General features: G+C 34.8%; 1 protein-coding gene across 2 annotated transcripts in view; it reads left to right on the plus strand.

Annotated features, from left to right (window-relative positions):
- The window catches only part of LOC121728678, a 173,286-nt gene that overhangs the window by 34,618 nt on the left and 118,019 nt on the right, over positions 1 to 20,649 (plus strand). For both annotated transcript variants that reach the window (XM_042116904.1, XM_042116903.1), the window contains one exon: positions 16,093 to 16,117. The gene's annotated coding sequence lies outside the window, so the exon portion shown is untranslated. The remainder of the gene's footprint in view (positions 1 to 16,092; positions 16,118 to 20,649) is intronic.

The raw sequence follows: 20,649 nt of genomic DNA on the forward strand, positions 1-20,649 counted from the left end.
CCGACGGCCATCGGAAATCAAGCTAATCGATTTTCATTTCGCCCGAGAGGAAATTAAATCCTTTGAGAGCCCTGATGGCGGAATTCTGCTAAGCGCGACACGTGCTCATTCGATTCCGACTCGGCTTCGATCACGTTTTTAAATCGATTCGTATCGATATTAATATTCTCTCTTGTTATTAGAAATTTGGACGATATTAAATACTCTTTGTTATTTTGTCGCGCGAAGGCTTTATTCAATTTTATGTTATGAAAATCGCTTGAGTATATTAGATTATATTATGATAGTCTAGTTATAAATTATTTAGATGAAATTTTATTACTGATTCAATGTACCTTATTAACAGCTACTGTACTTTATACGTGGGAGAGCTATGCTTCGGCACGAATGGGCCGGCTCGACCGGAGAAATACCACGTTCTCACAGAAAACCGGCGTGAAACAGCGCTTGCGCTGTGTTTCGCCGAGTGAGTGAGTTTACCGGAGGCCCAATACCCTATTCCCTTCCCTACCCTCCCCTATTACCCTATTCCCTCTTAAAAGGCCGGCAACGCACCTGCAGCTCTTCTGATGCTGCGAGTGTCCATGGGCGACGGAAGTTGCTTTCCATCAGGTGACCCGTTTGCTCGTTTGTCCCCTTATTTCATAATAAAAAAAAAAGCTATCCATACTAATATTATAAATGTGAAAGTGTTTCTGTCACTTCTTCACGTCCAAACCACTGAACTGGTTTTAAAGAAATTTGGTATGAATACTTTACTTTGCGTAGCGGGAAAGGACATAGGACACTTTATATCCCGGAAAATGTACAGTTCCTGCGCGATAAACAAATTTTGGTGCATTGCCCGCGTCATCTAGTTATTCTAGAACTTACCACATTTCTTGCTCTTCTTTTCTTGACAGTTAACTAATCCATGTTTTTTTCATGATATTATGCTCTGGTAATTTGAGTACATGTCAACATATTTCATTCGAACCCCATTTTTCCATCAAAATAAACAGTATAATATAAATTAGGCAAATGTCGCTCGTTGCCATCATCTTGTGAGGTTCGCTGTTGTTGAGGCTTTCTATTAATGTTGCTTACAAAAGAAATTTGATTCACCACACCATGAACAATGAAACAGAGACGACGTTTCATAATAAAGGGGCTAAGTAGTACCTAATTCCTACCCACTAACCACAGATAACGTCCAGTTATATCGTGTGGCAGCACATGTCGTTAATTATATCTTAAATTAGACCTGATTTGTGGAATATACCACAAGCTATGGATTGGTGAATCCATTTCATGGCACCTGTGTTACGCACGTTCCCTATCATGTTTTTGGATGACATTTTCAGTCTAAAATCATTATTTTGTTAATGGTTAAATTACTATCATAATGAACTTTTTTTTTATTTTTAGTGCATTTATCTTGAAATTAAAATAATTATATTTAAAACTTAATGGAAACAAAAATGCCGTAAGTCTAAGCTATATATTTTTAGTGTTTATCTGATGCATCATTCAAATGGAAACTATAATCCTATAATATACGAGTAATCGTTTGACATCTGATAATATATGATCAAGAGATTATTTTCATTAGCATACATCATTATCCATTCACAATATGATGAATTCATAGCAACATAAGTATATAATTTTAAAAAATATGCCGCTCTTGCAAGCGTTTATTGCAACATCAATAATTAGGTATGAAAGACTAAATCTTTCTATCTACTCGGTTATTTGGTCTCGAGACTCGCCGGTATGACATGTACGTTACGGGACATTTCGATTTATCCGCGAACAAGGCGCACTTCCCCTGGGAAATTAAGGAACTAGACTGACCTCTCAGCTATAGCATATAACAAATATTATATTTTGATAGCGTCGAAAAATATGTTTCTATTTATATATCAACTAGCTGTCCCGGCAAACGTTGTTTTGCCATAAAATGATTTTCCCTATTTTCCTGCTTTTCTCTTAAAGGTTTTTCTGATTTTTTTTCTATAGACCTCACGGAGCCCGAGACCTTTCCAAAGAATGCAAAACCGTGGAAATCGGTTCGTGCGTTCTGGAGTTATAGCGCCAGGAAGGAAAACCGAAGGAAAATGTCGTGATTCTAGTGTTTCGCCATAAAGCAGGGAGCACAATGGCTCTGGTGGCGGAACCAATAATGGCAATCTTAGGTATTATTTTCGGTTAATAAAAAATTTTCGAAAATTAATGTCTAAAACAAACAAATATAACAGTACCTGAACTTTGTAGACATTTTACAAAAAATAAATACACTCCCGGGGGAGGCAACATGTGCGCAATAATCATCAAAACCTATTTTAAAAATGCTTCATAAAAATAAACATAATCAATAAGTAATAAAATAAGTCTTGTCTTCTAAATTACAAAATTATAAAAATTCCCGGTGACTCTGCTGGTAATTTTCGCCGGTAAATTTGTCATGACCTTCTTCGCCCTTTGACTCCTGCAAGATGACGTCTCGTACTTTATCGTCTAGTCTTGCCGGTTCAGCCAGCTTCCGACGTAGTGTGCGGTGTGGCGGTCCGGCCGACGTTCAAATGTTTCGTATCAGAAATTTCGGACAATGTGCGGCCGGGCTAAAGGTCTCAGCAACCAGGCCATAAGCTCCAAAAAAATAGTTGTTACACTATTTGACAGGATTGGACAACAAATGTTTGACATGTAATAAACAAATCAGCATCTATTGAAATGATAAAGTATTCATTAATCATTACACATATCGAGTTTTCATTGTTTTTAAGATGTATTCTACTATTCGGGACGGAATTAACTTATTTTATTTTATGACAATAGTTTTTAAATTAATTGACATTTTTACTTTATTTAATTTCTTGACATAAATATATAGATTTCTCATTACTCTCATGACATGTTTAATTATTACTAAGTATGTAAAAATTGATTTGAATAGGTATTGTTAGCGTAAAATATATTTTGTATGATTATAATTACTTATATTATAACTTTATGATAATATGTTTAATTATTACTATTATTAATGATGATTGATAACTTATGTATAAAATTGATTTGAATATTTTTAGTGTAAAACATATTTTTGTACATGATTATAATTTAAATATATATTTGCATGCTATTTTATACATAGCTAAAAGTGTTAGATCTTAAGAAAATAATCATTACCACCTACTGTATTCACCACTTTTATAGCAAATAAACGAATTGAATTGAATTGAATTGAATTGGAAACAAAATATCCAACAAATCAAAAACCATGGCAATTGCTCCAGCCGTTCTCGAGTTATAAGTGTTGTAACAAACACGACTTTCTTTTATATATATATATATAGATATAGATATTATGTTGCCTTTCTAAATATTTAATTTAATCTAACATAGTATTATCATCTTCCCTTCGTACTCGCTAAACAAAACATGACTGACATTGACAATGTCTCACATTTTCAATACTCGACGACATGATATTTGGCTATTATATTAGATGAAAAAAAAATATCAATTGATGATCACTGAGTAAAATTATTATTTACCCAACGCAAGGACACCACGCGCGGGAAGGGTAGCGGCGCGGTGTTTCTTTGATGGCACACGCCGCCGCGCCGGCCGCATAGTATGCCTACTTGCCTAGCCGCGTAATTTACTCAGGATCCATGATTCATTTATTTAAAGGGAAATTTGTTAAAAAATTAAGTACTAATTTTATTACATAATTATAATGAGAATCGAGTACCGAATACACTCCATAAGTATTGCAAATGTCCCACCAGTCATGCAGTAAGTAATACAGCAAGAGCCGTAAATTTTTCCAAAACAATTATTATTATATAATTGTTTTTGAAAAATTTTGCCTTTCCCTTCGTCCAAAATTTATCAAAATTGGTCCGGCACTTTCGGAGCATATATTTTCTTTATAAAATTATTCATAAAGAGGTCGGTCTCACTATCTACAAATAGAAGAAAACTAAGGAAACTTTTCGTATTTGTCATTTTTATGAGGCACCACACCACAAAGTTAACTTTTGTAAAGTTTTTATATCAAATTGATTTATTATTGGATGGTTGGCATATTTTTGATATGATTTATTCAGAAAACGTTAGCAAAAGTTTGCTACGCATTGCAGACGTCAAAGGACATTAGGCATTCTGGTCTAAAAAATTTCGCGGCCAGAACTAAAAATATTTCCAATAGCTAGGCCATTTGAGAACTTAAAAAAATATATGGATTTAACCCTGTAACTGCATTTTCTGAGTAATTATTTAGTTAAGAAAAAAAACATTAAAAGCATTACATTTAAAGGAGTCTTACTGGGAAATTACCCCTTACCTCGCATTACCTCTTTCCTAGTACGATGCCATTTTCAGTGCGACCCCTTTCCTAGTAAGACCCCTTTAAATGTAATGCTTTTAATATTTTTTTCCTAACTAAACAATTACTCAGAAAATGCAGTTACAGGGCCAACGACATTTTTATCTAATAAATATTTTACATACCTACTTAAAAAACGTTGAATTCACAATTTTATATGCAATAATTTTTTCTCTCACTTAAAATAGTTTAAATTAATAACTAATCGTCTACAAAAAAAAATAAAAGGCAATGCAATGTGCAGGCGCAGAGAATGAAGCCGGTAAATTAGCGGGTTATTTCTCCATACAACGATAGTTCTTTTAAGCATCTGTCCTTTTCATTCCTGCGAACTGATCGTCATGTTCTGTCTCGTTCTAGCACGCGCGAATATACTCGGTAATAAGCCGATCCTTTTGGGCTTATTACGGAAAAAGGATAATTAGCAACGCACAAGTGCAAGCGAGAAAGATGAGTCATGAAGTAAAATTGTTATGATTCGAACACGAAGCTTAGTTTGACATAATATTAATATGGCGGACAGTGTATTTGTAAACAACTTGTTGTTTGTTTTGTTTTGTCGAATTTTATTTGTTTTAGCGTTAGAAGAGTGTCTTGAATTAAATTAATTCGTATTGTGAATTGTGAGTCGTACTGACGTAATCGTGTTGTTCGGAAAATATGGCATCAATTCAGAAAGACTGTAGTCTGACAGATTATTTGCTGTCGAAGGAAACTTCGTTTTCCAAACTTAGTTTGAAAATAAAAAGCATGTCATTCAATTATATTTTGGTAAGTAGGTTTTTTACTCCGACTTCCCTTTCAAAAATATTCACCCTTCACCACTGTGGCCTAGTTATTTTAAATAATCCTTGGTCTGGCCACGCAGCTTTTTTAGACCAATATTGTATGGAAATTGCCTGATGTCCTCCTGACTTTACTTTCTCTAAGGGCCTGTCTACTACATCTTCATTCTCCACGTCATGACGTCGTCAACGTGGAACGGTGCGGTAACGTGGCACATCACGACATAGCAACATTGTACGTCGCCATGCCTTGTAAACTGCTACATACTTCACTAATGATCTAGATGTAGACAGCACAATACGTATTCTGCTTTTGCTATTGTTAAAAACGGAGACAGAAAAGAAAATAGACGTGAATTTTTACGTTACGTTGACGTAAATTTACACGTCACGTCAACGTACCGTGCCACGTTTTCGCACCGTTCCACGTTGACGACGTAGTGACGTGGAGATGTCCAATGGCCCTAACATCCACTTAAAATGAAAAAGAAATAATATTTACGATTGGAGAAAAGACAAACACATACAAAAAAACCACGTCAAATTCATAATTACCTCTTTAGACCAAATATTACTGACTATAAACATTCATAAATTATATTAAAAAGCGTGTAACTTTATTTTTACTCTCCTTTGTGGAGAGGGCTGATTTTCAATATTATAAATTGTACAATAAGTAATAAGAGATTCATAAATTTCATTTTAAAATTACATGGAAAACGCAGAATGTAATTACAATTTCAGTCGTAAAATGAGTGTAAAACTTAAATTAAATTTTCTTTGTGATATACATAACGACTTCAATGGTAACACTCGAAAATAATGAGAACAATTTCAAAATTGGAACGTGGAAACCACAATCAAATTATGTAAATTTCATCCATCATATTTTATTGGCAAACGTAATTTATTTCTGCTGCCGAATCACGCCAAATCGATTTTAATATTTTTGTCAAACCGCTTCAACTCGAATCGAAAGAAAATTGTGCACTTGTAGTAAGTATATTTTAATTTATTGTGTACAAATTAGACACCTCTTAAACAAAATATTTTTAAAAGTGTCTAAGGTAAAAGCACTAATGCTAGACTCGGAACTAATAGATGATACTTACGAAAAAATACCATAAAATAAGAATTACTCTTATTATTTCTCAACACTTCAAATTTTATAAGCTTCTCAAGCTATCTGTTGATGTGAAAAAATATATTAGGGACGCCTTCGGGAACAAAATTTTAAAATGGGATCAGTTTTCGTAAACAATGTGACCGCGTTAACACGCGCTCAGCAATTTCTTAGTAAATAGGTTGAGGAAGGCGAAATTTTGCACGTAAGTTTTGAATACGTTTATTTGATTTTTTGTAATTTGTATTGATTTTATTGGATTAATGATTAAAGGTCATGTTGTATACACTAATTAATGTTTATTTATGATGTTTTATCCATTTTCCCTAACAATATAAAGAGTGTCTACTATCAGTTCTTGAAAATGTAAATAATAAAAAAACCTAATAGATGACATGGAATTCTTCTTTTAGTTTTGCAATACATACTTAAGTTATTTTGTAGTTTATTCTACTGCAAACATCATCACTATTGTCTAAAAAAAAATATTCGAAAATATAAACTAACAACTTAGAACCATGTCCACTTTTAGTTACCTGAAAATGGACATGGTTTCTAATATTAGACCTTGTACTGATCTAGCAATCTATTACTTTAGTTTTTAGCAGTAAAAAGAAAAAAAAGAGCAGAGAAAAAAAAGAAGAAAAAAGAAGAGGCAAAAGAAGCACGGAAACTAAAGACTGTATGAATAAATAAATATGTATAATGAAAAATATAAAATAAGAGGAAAGAAAAAGATAGAATCTGGAGACAACGTGAATAATATTTCTGATGCATGTAGTTACTATGATGAAGTAAATGAAATCTTTTGAAAAAACGGCAAATAAAGACCTAATAACAGGAAAAATGTTAAATATAATGTAATGTTCTCTGTCAACTACTATACTCCACTCGGGTTAATTTGTCGCTAGCGGTCATTGACTCCCTGTCAAAAACTTGTCATTTTCATATAAAACCACGATAAACAATATCTAAGACTTCATTTTCAACCGCGGTTTATATGGAAAATGACAAGTTTTTGACAGGTAGTCAATGACCGCTAGCGACAAGTTAGCCCGAGTGGAGTATAGTTCATATTGGTGTCTACTATTAGTGATGTTCGTTTATTGTGATGTCATCTATTAGCTTATATGACTAAGTTTACAAAAAGACCAATAATATATTTTTTATTGATTTGTCAGAAAATAATTATAATAGTTCTATTTTGTAAGAGTTACTGAAGACATAGAAGAAGTTATCAATCCTTTGTTTTTATAAATATATAATATTTTATAGCATTCAAATGCTTTATGTTGCCTTAAAGTGTCTGGCCATTAGTGCTTTTACCTTATTTATCTACAAAGACCATCACTTATTAATTTTACCTTATTTAAACAAAGCAGTGGTCGCGCGTAGGCTTATATTGATTATAATAATACACATTCACGCGGACGATGTTGCCTGCAACAGCTAGTAATATAATATAACAAGCGGGGGTACTCGCTTTATAATAATTAATACATTATAGTAATGTATTAATTATTATAAAGTGAACTTATAGATAGGTACGTTTTTAGGATATATATTTTAATAGGATGTCAAAGCAATGATATTAATATTATGTACTTTGTACCTTGTTTTTTTTTTTTTTTTTTTTTTATGAAATAAGGGGGCAAACGAGCAAACGGGTCACCTGATGGAAAGCAACTTCCGTCGCCCATGGACACTCGCAGCACCAGAAGAGCTGCAAGTGCGTTGCCGGCCTTTTAAGAGGGAATAGGGTAATAGGGGAGGGTAGGGAAGGGAAGGGAATAGTTGAGGGTAGGGAAGGGAATAGGGTAGGGGTTAGGGGATTGGGCCTCCGGTAAACTCACTCACTCGGCGAAACACAGCGCAAGCGCTGTTTCACGCCGGTTTTCTGTGAGAACATGGTATTTATCTGGTCGAGCCGGCCCATTCGTGCCGAAGCATGACTCTCCCACATATATAAACTTGTGCGTTTTAAAAGTTAAGATTCGTTTGTTTCGCACACAACATTACAAATGTAACAATTTTTGCAATTTCCCCCAACAGTGCGATAAAATTGTAGAGCGAACTAGATATTAAACTTTTTGTTTGCTCCAAACTTTCCCGTGTAAGAAGCGGGAAGTTGTGAAATACGGTATCATTAACGTAGAAAGTAGATGTTTATTATAACACTAAAGGCAATTCATCCATTTTCATAGTTTAAGGTTCTTCCGAGCACACCATTATAATAACTTTTATGACTGTTACTAAGTTTTTTACTGCGAGTCGTTTAAAGTAGTTTCCGCTTAATACAGTGTTATATTCTTGTAACGAAGTCGTCTTCAAATATAAATATTATAAATATTAAATGTTCTGTTTCTTTGTTTCCAAAGATGGGACTTCTGATAAGAAGATGGAAAGATAGGAGTTACTATCGGACACATTTTGATGAAGCAAGGATACTTGAAAGACCAGGGCATTTAAGGAAGGACTTTATAATTTTATTCTAGAAAAAATTCTCGCTTCGCTCTGAATTTATTCTACCCCGTGAATTTATTCTGGAGCTACTAGTAGCTTTTTGTGTTTTGAGGGCTTTATACCAATTATAATTTGCGAGGCAATCTGTGCTTTTAATCTAGCTTTATAGGGAAGTGATTAATAACCTCTTAGACTAGAAATATAATTATATTTTTTAATGCAATAGTATTTTGATCGAATCGATAATATCAACACAATTTTCATTCAACAATTTTTTAAAAAACGCTTTTATGTGAATCGTGAAAAAGTGGCCAAAAAGTTTTTGGTGAAACACTATCACTCGCTTCGACTGTTGAAATTCGAGCGGACACAATTTTTCGCCGCCCGTCCCGGCGCCCTCTAAATTCGTTAACAGAGGTTCTATTTTTGCACCCCTTTTCAAATAACACCAAAAACAGTGCTGCCATTGTTGACACCAAAATGTTTCCACTTTCGCGCGAAAACGGACGTTGATACGTGTATGTTGTTAGCTAGTGATTCTACGAATACTTGTCCATTTATTTTTAGTAAAATATAAATATTTGTAAATATTTCCGAAAAATCTGGAGACCATTTTTTATGCAGCAAGTGCACACACAACAAAAAGTGAAGTAATCAAAATAAAAATGGTAAAATACACTTGTTTTACTACCCACTTTATTTATATAACAACGTTTTTATTAAAAGGGGGATATATTTTATCTATTTCGAGACTGAATAAGTCTGCTATCTATATGATTAAAAAAATATATCCGTGGAAGTCCGGGTCATCTAGCTAAATAAAAACGTGAATGTATCATGTAACATCATTTTTATTGCTTATACTTGCTTAAAGAAAAATTTTAATAGGTACTTATTTTTGGAAGCGTATTCAGTGAAGTCTTGAAATGAAATAATCATTCACCTTGTATGTAATATAGGTAAACTTCTAAAACCGATAAATCAATAATATGATCACACGGAAGAGATCGCAACAGAAGTCGTGAAGGTTTGCACTGAAGTGAGGACAGCGGTCGATTGCATAAAAATGCGGAAACCCACCTCAGTGTGATAGCCACTCTCTAATGGATGACTGCCTTGAAAATATTTTAATACTGCTTTTTATACAATAATATATTGCCGTCCAGTATTTATTAAATCAAGTTTTACAGCTACGGTGTGATAGAGAATGTGATACATTTCCTGAGAACGACAAGTACAATTGTCGTGAATTCCTTATTATACGACTTCATAATAATAATGATTCATAGTTATTACAATTAATATATTACAGATTATACACTCAAAAGATTGAAAAAGAGTAATTTTTAGAAGGATTATTATTTTAATCTTCTGCATTAAAACTATAATTATTAAAAACAAACATTATTTATTTATTTTTGGTGTAAAATAGCAATTACTTCTTACATAATTTAACAGTAGGTATAAATACTTGTCCTATTTTTTTAAATTGAATCCTCATTTGATTCATACGTGATACGGCACCGCGCCGCCGCGCGTCTTGTGTCGCCTCGTTTGTTAAAGAAAATATTCAATAGTATTGAATATTTTTTACAATTTTTGATTCCTTAATTTTTCCTATATCCTATATCTTTAATACCTCCATCCGTACTTGCACGTTCCCTACTATGTGGAAGGATGCAGATATTATACTAATCCCAAAAAAGTCTAACCCTTCCGGTTATACTGATTTCCGTCCTATATCCATCCTTCCCTTCCTATCCAAAGCGTTTGATTTACTTTCAACTTAACCGTTTTCTATGTACTAACAATCTCCTTAATCCCTATCAATCAGGTTTTCGTTCAGGGAATAGCACAACCACGGCCTTATTAAATATCTCAGAGGACATACTGTTGCGTATGTCCTCTGAGATAATAATACTTAAATTAAACAAAACTACATGCGGCATGCAGGAGTTTTCTCAAACCGATAACAAAGAGAAAAGTTAAAAGCTTTATATTTTTAACGAAATGTTTCATAACAGTTAGTACCTTGAACAAATCGTCGAAAGAGAAGTACGTCTATAGAAATTGTGAAACTTAAGAGACAATAGATTTAGCCACTTGAGAAAACAGATGTCGAAGTGGAGTTAAGTGCGCAGCGCAAACGCTTTCTTTAGCGCAATTTTTGTCCCTGGATTGTAATCTAATTTTTACACTTATTGTTTTTTAAATATCAAAATTTCCAAAAACAAGTATACTCTACTATACAGGGTGTAACAAAAATAAGTGATAATACTTTAGGGTGTGTACGTGTTCCTTGTAGAGAGTTCACTGTAAAAGTAGCAGCTCTGAAAGACGACTTTTTTTCACTTTTGTATGGGCAAGGGCCCCAGCGTCACGAGTTTCCCCATACAAAAGTGAAAAAAAATCTGGACTTTCAGCGCTGCTACTTTCACAGTGAACTCTCTACAAGGAACACGTACACATCCTAAAGTATTATCACTTATTTTTGTTACACCCTGTATACAAATTTTCATCCCCTATTTTAACCCCTTGGGGGTAGAATTGATCAAAATCCTTTCTTAGCGGATGCCTACGTCATAACATCTACCTTTTCTTTTTTTTTTTTTTTTTCGTTGGGGAAATGCGTTTACGCATTCCCGGCAGTCTGGGGAGGGCTACCGGGGTATGTGGGACTCCCTGGGGGCAGAGGGCCGCGCCCGGGCATACCCACTAAAACCCCAACGGTGTTCCTACTCTTCCGCTTAAGGCAGAGCCACGGGATACGCGGAATACACAACCGCGACCCTGCCAGCGGATGCCTCTAAAGGCTTCAGTGCATGGCTGTTAGGCCTACACTGTCACTACAACGCGATGCGCGGAGCATGTCCAGCCCGATCCGTGCAGTGGTTTGGGCTGGGCGTTGATAGATCACTATGTCAGTCAGTCAGTCACCTTTGAGTTTTATAATATATTCAGATTCAGATTCAGAAGAAGATAAGATGACTCGATGCCCGTAACTCGGTTGCGCCTGAATTCGTTTATCTCACAGGACCTGTTAAGCAGCCTCTACACGTTGGCCGTGTTTGCCGAACAGAAGGGGACGGCGCTATACCAGAAAGAAAGACGCAAATAATTCAATCTCTTTTTTTAGTATAGCGCCGTCCTCTTCTGTTCGGCAAAGCGGCCAACGTGTAGAGGCTGCTTTATGTTATACAACATAACAGTTCCACGTAACTGGTGAGACGTTTTCAACAATCGACTACGTGATATTTGGCTATTATATTAGATGAAATAAAATAATATAAAAAAAAATCAACTGATTACTGAGTAAATGTAGCTTAAAGTTAAATAATTATTTACCCAACACATGGACACCGCGCGCGGGAAGGGTAGCGGCGTGGTGTTTCTTTGATGGCACACGCCGCCGCGCCGGCCGCATAGTATGCCGACTTGCCTAGCCGCGTAATTCACTCGGGATCCATGATTCATTTATTTAAAGGGAATTTTGGTAAAAAAATAAGTACCTAATTTTATAACATAATTATTATGAGAATCGAGTACCGAAGTAGGTACCTTAAGTATTGCAAATGCAGTGCAGTCATGCAGTATAATATTCTCCGAGTCTGTCAGTCTGTTACCTCTTTATGCCCAAACTGCTGAACCGATTTTGCTGTAATTTGGTGTTGAGATACTTTGAGTCCTGAGAAAGGACGTAAAATACTTTTTATTCTTTGAAAAAAATGGAAAAAGTTTAAAAAGCTTGTACGGATTATAAATAACATAAAAACAAATACAGACGTAGTCACGTGTCACTAAATACCTATTCAAGGCATAAATCCAAAGTAACAATGTCTCCACTTTCTAGATATATATCGAATGTGTATGTAATATGTATAGAAAAGCTTAAGTGTTATGTCAAACATATCACATTAAGTAATGAATATGTTCCAGCCGTGTGACAGATATCGTTTGTGTAAGGCACGTCGCATACTATCTATAAATTCTATAATATTATTATGCGAAAGTGTGTCTGTCTGTCTGTAACCTCTTGCCGCCCAAACCGCTGAACGGATTTTGCTGAAATTTAGTATGGAAATACTTTGAGTCCCGGGACATGTCATAAGAACTTTTTATCCCGGATAATTCATGGTTCCCGCCCTATAAACGAATTTTGGCGCGACGAGTTGAGGGCATCGTCAAATTGTCAATTTATTTCTAGAATTTCTTTATTGCTTTTTCGATTATGTATCTTATACAGACATACATTTATAAGCTGGCAGATAATATTATTTCTCGGTCAAATGTCACACTAATAATTATGAATGCGAAAGCTTGTGTAAGTTTCTTCATGCAAAAACTGCTAAACGAATTTTGATGAAATTTGACGTGGTTGCGTTTTAGCAAACATAAAAGCTACTTTAAACTTTTATTGCGATAACAACCGGTTTTTATTCGAGACAGATCTTAGTGATAACACTTTACAAAAAGAGGTTACCTTGTCTAGTAATAGAAGGAAAATTATGACCATAGCATAATATGACTCTAGGAAATTTAACCTTCGCAAAAACTCTGCATACTAGTACGCGTGTCGTGTTTAACTTTAATTATAATTACTAATTTAATAAGTTTTAATAGTTCTCTGCCATTTAAACTCTTCTAGGACTACATCTATCATTAGCTGGATGTAATATTAATGATTTTGCTGTTATTGACTTATTAGAGTAATGACAACTCAATAAGTAAGACTTGCATTAATGCTTGTGTTACTGATAAATCGTCTTCTAGAAACGATATGAAATATTGTGATCGCCATTAAATAATACTTATTGTGAGTTATTGCTAAATTCATTAGTGTATAATTAAATTATATAATGGATGATTGAATGACATAAGTCATGTAATTTACGTTCTACTTGGTGCTCATTTTATTGACTTTCATGTAACAATTGCCGTCAAGATGGCGTGGGCATGAAATCACATCGACGGTAAACCTTAAAGAATGCTAAACATTGCATAATGTAGCATAAAAAATGGTTTAATGAGTGGTTAATAAGTACAAAATAATTTAAAAAAAAATGTGACAAAAAATTAACTATGATATTTTTTAAATAATTTAATGGGTTTTTTATAATTATTTTTTTATATACGCAAATCAGTGCGTAGGTATATTTTCTTGCTAAAATAAGTAACATAATAAACTGCATAAAAATATTAATCTTCTATACTTAACTATTTTAGCAAAATAATTAAATCATCATCAGCAATCTTTTTAATAATATTACTTACCTATGACTAATTAGTAAATTTTAATTATATTACTTATGACTATTACTTAAATCTTAATTACAACAATATTACGCATAAATTATATTATTTAAACTATCTATTATAAGACAGTGGCGTAATTATGGGATGAAGCTATTAAGTCGGATATTTTCGCGCTTGAACGACGATACGCACGTTACACTAATTACACTATGTCATAATGTGCGCTCATCCTTACGTCACAAACGACATGTCATTATGACATGGCGAAATGTCACACCGTCACAAAACATCGGCGACACTTTCTCCCCTGGTATTCCGTTCAAACTCTATAAGTAAAAGTGACACAAACCTGTCTCTGTTCAATATTCAATGTATCAATACGTAATTCTTTATCTTGAGTGGTAGGTTGTCATAAAATTAGCGGTTATATCGATAATTTCGTTAATGTTTTTAGAGACATCGTTGGAGCATGAGAATGATTTGTTTATAAATATTAATTTAAAACCGACTTAATGATGAATTACGAAAAAGGTAGGGTACTCAAAATGTGCCTATAATAATCAGCATAGTTGCATTAGAATAAAACCTAATAAATATGTGATTAACGGCTAATCTGAAAGGCTCTGCTATACAGCATAACTGGTGAGAGATCATCAATACTTAAGAGCGATCCACACCGCCGTTTTTCCATACAAACGTTGTCCGCTGTTTCCTCCCTGGATAATACCGGTAGAGTTATAATTTTTTTCCTGAATATCTATGGCCACTAATACAATGTCGCTATGTTTTACTTTGCTTGCTTTAATTGTTAATGAAAAAAGTACTTAAATCGGTTAAGTTTTAGAAAAGGAATCAGAGGACAACGAATCGATGATTTTCTTTTATTTTATTAGAACTTTTGTCATGTTGTCTCCATCGAGCTCTGCGGTGGGAGACTTGAGATTGGTGAGACAGCAATACATTTTCTAAATACCTATTTTGAATTTCTCTCGCCCCTGGTGTATCCTCTTAAATAGAGTAATTATGTAATAAAAATAGGTACTTAATTTTTGACCAAATTTCTTTTCAATAAATACACTTAGTAAATTACTAAGCGGCCGGTGCGGCTGCGTGCGCCGCGCGCTACCCTTCCCGCGCCCGGTGTCCATGCGTTGGATGGATTGGAATAATAACTTAACTTTAAGCTGCATTTACTCAGTCATTAATTGATATTATTTTTTTATATTTTTTTGTCAACTAATACAATAGCCAAATATCACGTCCTCGAGTATTGAAAATGTCTCACCAGTCATGCTGTATTTACTCAGAGACGATGTCACCGCCCACTTACCGGATAACTTATTCATATCTTAGTAGATGACTGTAAAACAGAGTAATATAGCTACAATACTGAATTTACACGCTGAACTATAAATCTAAATTAGTAACTCCCGCGTCTCAACAGCCGCCTTTACAACTTAATTAAACTACACGATATTTAATTTAAGTTAATTAAAACACACTTTAGTTTATTGAAGTTATAAAATGTAGGCCTCACTACTCATAACTCGCTCGTAAAGGTGAGCTTAGACTGCACTAAGTGTAAGTACACTGCAGCGCGAATTCGAAGAGTCTACACGTCGCGTTGCGATGCGTAGAAATTTGGTGTGGAGATACATTGAGAGGCGGGAAAGTTTTTATTGCAAAAAATGTATGGTTCCCGCGTGATAAACGAATTTTAGCGAAACAACGGAGTTGCGGGGATCAGCCCTAGTAGACAAGTGGCAAGCGATTAGCATAAACGCTAACAAAATGTGTGTTTGACATAAGTAATCGCTTCGCTAGCGAATACTAATGTCAAATCTCATACATTTTGTGGCGTTGGCGTTGGCGTTTACGATAATCGCTTGCCGTTTAGCTAGGCCCTCATGTAACAAAGAATATTTGGCCGTGACCACTGACGTGTGGCGTCGCTGCAGTGTAGTTAGGTCTAGTTAGGTCTAGTCTTTACAGTGGTTATAAGTAACTGATTGTAATTTAAGTATAGTAAAAAACTGCAACAATTTTCATAAAATTTGACCCACAAAAGTAATAAATTGTTGTTTTTTTTTCAGATAAACCACCTGTCTTCTCAACCTGGTAAGTAATTCATACAATAAATACAATAGTAAATACAAAAATTTAAGGCCATCCCCTGAGCAAAGGACCTTGACCATACATTTGCCGCGTTGCCGAGACCGCACCAATATCCTATTTAGTTCAAAATTGACCAACAAAAAATTCAAACGGCAAATATGTAGCTCTTTAATGAAATTGTCGATCTATTGGCGTTTAAAATGAACGTCATTTTTAAGTACTAGGGAGATACTGAATGTATGCTTGAATTTAAATAAATTGGTATTACTTGGGAAGCTGATATCATGAATATAATAAACAAAAATAGGAAATTAATAACGGAGAAAGGAATGTGCATATGCTGAAGATTATTGCTGTATTTTTATTATAATTTTGTAGCTTTCAAGTTATGAGTTAATAAGACTCTAAAAACGGTAAATTACGGCATCTCCATTATAGGAGGAGCGTCTTAACATGTGAGTATATTAAAGGGCCGCACGTGTAGTCCGCACCGGCAATTTTCATGTAAAAAGAATTTCTGCTAAACGAAGTTGCGTGCAACATTTAGTTTTAATGTATAAGAATAATAAACTAAAATGTAACCCTTTTTAACAATGATATTATGTAAAATAGTATAGCTTAAAGTCATCAGAATAACAAATATTTTGACCTTAGAAATAGAAAAGGTTGCCTTCACGCTCGTTGAGTGGTAATATAATAGTAGTTAAAATGTTTTTTTTCTTACAATTATAGCGCAGGAAAGGGAAGTGTTGGTAATAGTGATTTTCAAGGCAATAATGTAGAGTATAATTATAATATTATATCAAGGTGTGTATGTTTTTTAATAGTCGATCATGTTACAAATCTTATATTTAGTAAAGCCGGCCAAGTGCAAGTCGCAAGTCAGAATTATTGAATTCGAGCAAATGGCGATAAGTGGCGTTTTTCCCGATTAAATTCTTTCAAATTTTTCAAAATATTTATTTATTTATACATTTAAATATTTATTTATTTTGATATATTAAGTACCTATCTGTTGTTATAGCAGCAACAGAAATACATAATTTGTAACAACTAGATTTCAGTCTAGCTATCGCGGTTCTTCAAATAAAGCCTAGTGACGGACGGACGGACAGCGAAGTCTTAGTAATAGGGTCCCGTTTTCACCCCTTTGAGTACGGAACCTTAAAAACTGCTAAGACTGTCCGTCCGAAGTAATAGATAAGATTCAGATGTTTTTGATATTACATAACAAGCCAGGTATTTTTGGTTAAAATATAATATTTTCTTCTATCTTCTATAGATATAAATAAAATAAATTTTCAACTTATTCTCGCTCAAGAATGGCTGAACCGGTTTGGTTATTTAGTCTTAAAATATTCCTTAAATTCCAGATAAAGTTTTCACGGCGAGAAAATATGATAAAAATGCGATTGAAATTCTAAATATTTTTTTTCCGAAATGACACGAAATTCAGGTCATCTATTAGCAAATAGAAGTGATTATTTCTCGCACTTTTTGCGATTCAAATATAAAAGAATATATAATAATACCTAGACGAAAAATAATAAAGTCTGTCTGCACAGCACAAAAAGTATCCTTTGCTACGCATCCGGTTGGCAGTGACAGTGCAACATTTTTTGCTCTTATTAAGGTTTTTATCACTATTAATAGCAATTAAAGTGAACGTCAGGATATCGTCGGTGTAGACACTCATTAACAATCCTTTCGTTTAGAATGAGTCATAGACATGACTCGATTTCCTTCGCAACTAGTTTTCCCGATGCTCCGCCTGCGTTGAACGAGGTATAATTATTTTGGGGGCGTCCACAAATTACGTGAGAAGGTCCAGCAGAACTTTTTAAAGGCGTCACAGAAAATCCACGTAATTACCATAGAGGAAAAGGTATTAAAAAGTAAAGCCAATTCCTTAATATCTACGCTATAGTATAATACAAAATCGTGGATTTGTAATATTGGTTAAATAATATAGGGTGTCCTGTTTCTGGACTCCAGACTCTAGGTACAATAAGAAGCGTCCAATATACATAAGACAAATCCAAACATAAACTTTCATATTATTATTAATTATCATAGAATCATGTGCACAGTGCTGCTCTATAATATATCGCATAAAAATATAAGGCCGCCCTTGCTCACATCAACGTCTTAATTTTTTAAGTATTTTGAGTCTGTTTGTATACCCATTTATATGTAAGCAATAAATCTATCAATTTATCTAAATAAATTTCAAACTCTGTACAAACTGGCTATAGTTTATGTAAACTTAATATTATACTACTTAACGTTGGCCTAGTCACCTGGTCACTAGGGGTCACAGGTTCAATGACCTACTAAATTAATTGAAGTATCTTGAGACCTCAGATGACCCGGTGTCCCCGAGACCACGACCTAGCGCAATCCGTGACAGATTTATAATATTATTGTTGTGAAAGAGTAGGAAATATTCATGGACGTTGACGCGGTGCCAAACGTATTGTTTTTTTTTATGAAATAAGGGGGCAAATGAGCAAACGGGTCACCTAATGGAAAGCAACTTCCGTCGCTCATGGACACTCGCAGCATCAGAAGAGCTGCAGGTGCGTTGCCGGTCTTTTAAGAGGAAATAGGGTAATAGGGGAGGGTAGGGATGGGAAGGGAATAGGGGAGGGTAGGGAAGGGAATAGGGTAGGGGATTGGGCCTCCGGTAAACTCACTCACTCGGCGAAACACAGCGCTAGCGCTGTTTCACTCCGGTTTTCTGTGAGAACGTGGTATTTCTCCGGTCGAGCCGGCCCATTCATGCCGAAGCATGGCTCTTCCACGTATAATTTGTTTTCTGAGCCTTCGTTCACGCAGAACGGAATTCAATTCAATTCGTTTATTTGCTCTTAAAAGTAGTAAATACAGTTGATGGTGATCAGGTTCTTAGGGTCTAACACTTTTAGCTGTATATAAAATAGCATACAATTGTATAAAATTATAAATTAAGTCTAAAATGGATTATGCCTTTTCACTCATTTCTTTTGACAGAACGGGAGAAACGACGGTGCATCAACCCCACAGGGTGTGCTTCCAAAAAAATACGAGGGCTGCTATTTATGTATCCGGAACTGGCCACTTACAAGAACAATATTTAAAAAGTAATTACAACATTTGAAAATAGAACTCTTTGGTTGAAGAATACATTTTGTTTCATGTGACTGTCAATTATTTTTCCATTGTGGCGTCATTTTCAAATTGCGTGTCTTCATTTGCCATGGATTTAACGCGTGAACATTTTCGTGCAATGATTTACTACGATTTTCGGCGTGGGCTAAATCAACAACAGTGCTTTATTCAACTCACCGCAACTTTTGGAGATGAAGCACCATCGAAAAACCACTGTTTATCACTGGTACAGTGAGTTTAATCGTGGGCGGTCTATGCTCACGGATGAAAATAAAGAAGGTCGCCCAAAAACAGCTGTTGTCCCACAAAATATAGATGGTGTGCGGGAACTAATAATGCGTGATCGTCATGTTACATATCGCGAGATAGAGGCGTCCTTAGGCATAAGTATGACGAGCATACATAAGATATTACACGAACATTTGGCTGTAAAAAAAATATGTTCGCGTTGGATTCCGCACAACTTGACAATCGATCAAAAACGGGCTCGTGTCGATTGGTGCAAAAAAATGATAAAAAAATACAACCGTGGTACGTCAAAAGCCGTTTATAATATCTACACAGGTGATGAATCTTGGATCTATGCATATGACCCCGAAACTAAACAACAGTCAACGGTGTGGGTGTTCCAAGATGAGCCGAAACCAACAAAAGTTACTCGTGCAAAAAGTACTTTGAAGCAAATGGTCGCCTGTTTTTTTGGAATTAATGGACATGTGGCTACAGTGCCATTAGAGAATCGTAAAACGGTTAATTCTGAATGGTATACGACCATTTGTTTACCAGAAGTCTTTGAAGAAATAAGAAAGGACAACCGACAACGCAGAATCATATTACATCACGACAATGCTAGCTGTCACACCTCAGCTGAAACAACTCAGTTTTTGGAGGGTCAAAAGATCGAATTGACTGGTCATCCGCCGTACAGCCCTGATTTGGCACCTAACGATTTCTTTTTATTTCCATACGCGAAGAACAAATTACGTGGTCAACGTTTTTCGAGCCGCGAAGAGGCTGTTGATGCGTTCAAAATGCACGTTTTGGAGATACCTCAATCAGAATGGAAAAAGTGCTATGAAAATTGGTTCCAGCGTATGCAAAAGTGTGTCGATCATCGCGGCGAATATTTTGAAAAGCAATAAAACCATATTAAATGATATATGTTTGTTTCTTTTTTTTTTATTCCGGATACATAAATAGCAGCCCTCGTAATCTATGAAATTCGTAAAAAACAGAAATCAAACAAACATGTAAATAAAACGCTACATCGTATGAATAGCATAATTATCATATTTTTTGCTATTAAAAATAATTTACCTCGAATTACTTTCACGTTTACATAAGTGTGAGAATACTAAATCATAACGATAATGCGCACCTTTCTC

The sequence above is a fragment of the Aricia agestis genome, chromosome 7, assembly GCF_905147365.1.
Source record: "Aricia agestis chromosome 7, ilAriAges1.1, whole genome shotgun sequence".
In the NCBI taxonomy this organism is placed as follows: domain Eukaryota; kingdom Metazoa; phylum Arthropoda; class Insecta; order Lepidoptera; family Lycaenidae; genus Aricia; species Aricia agestis.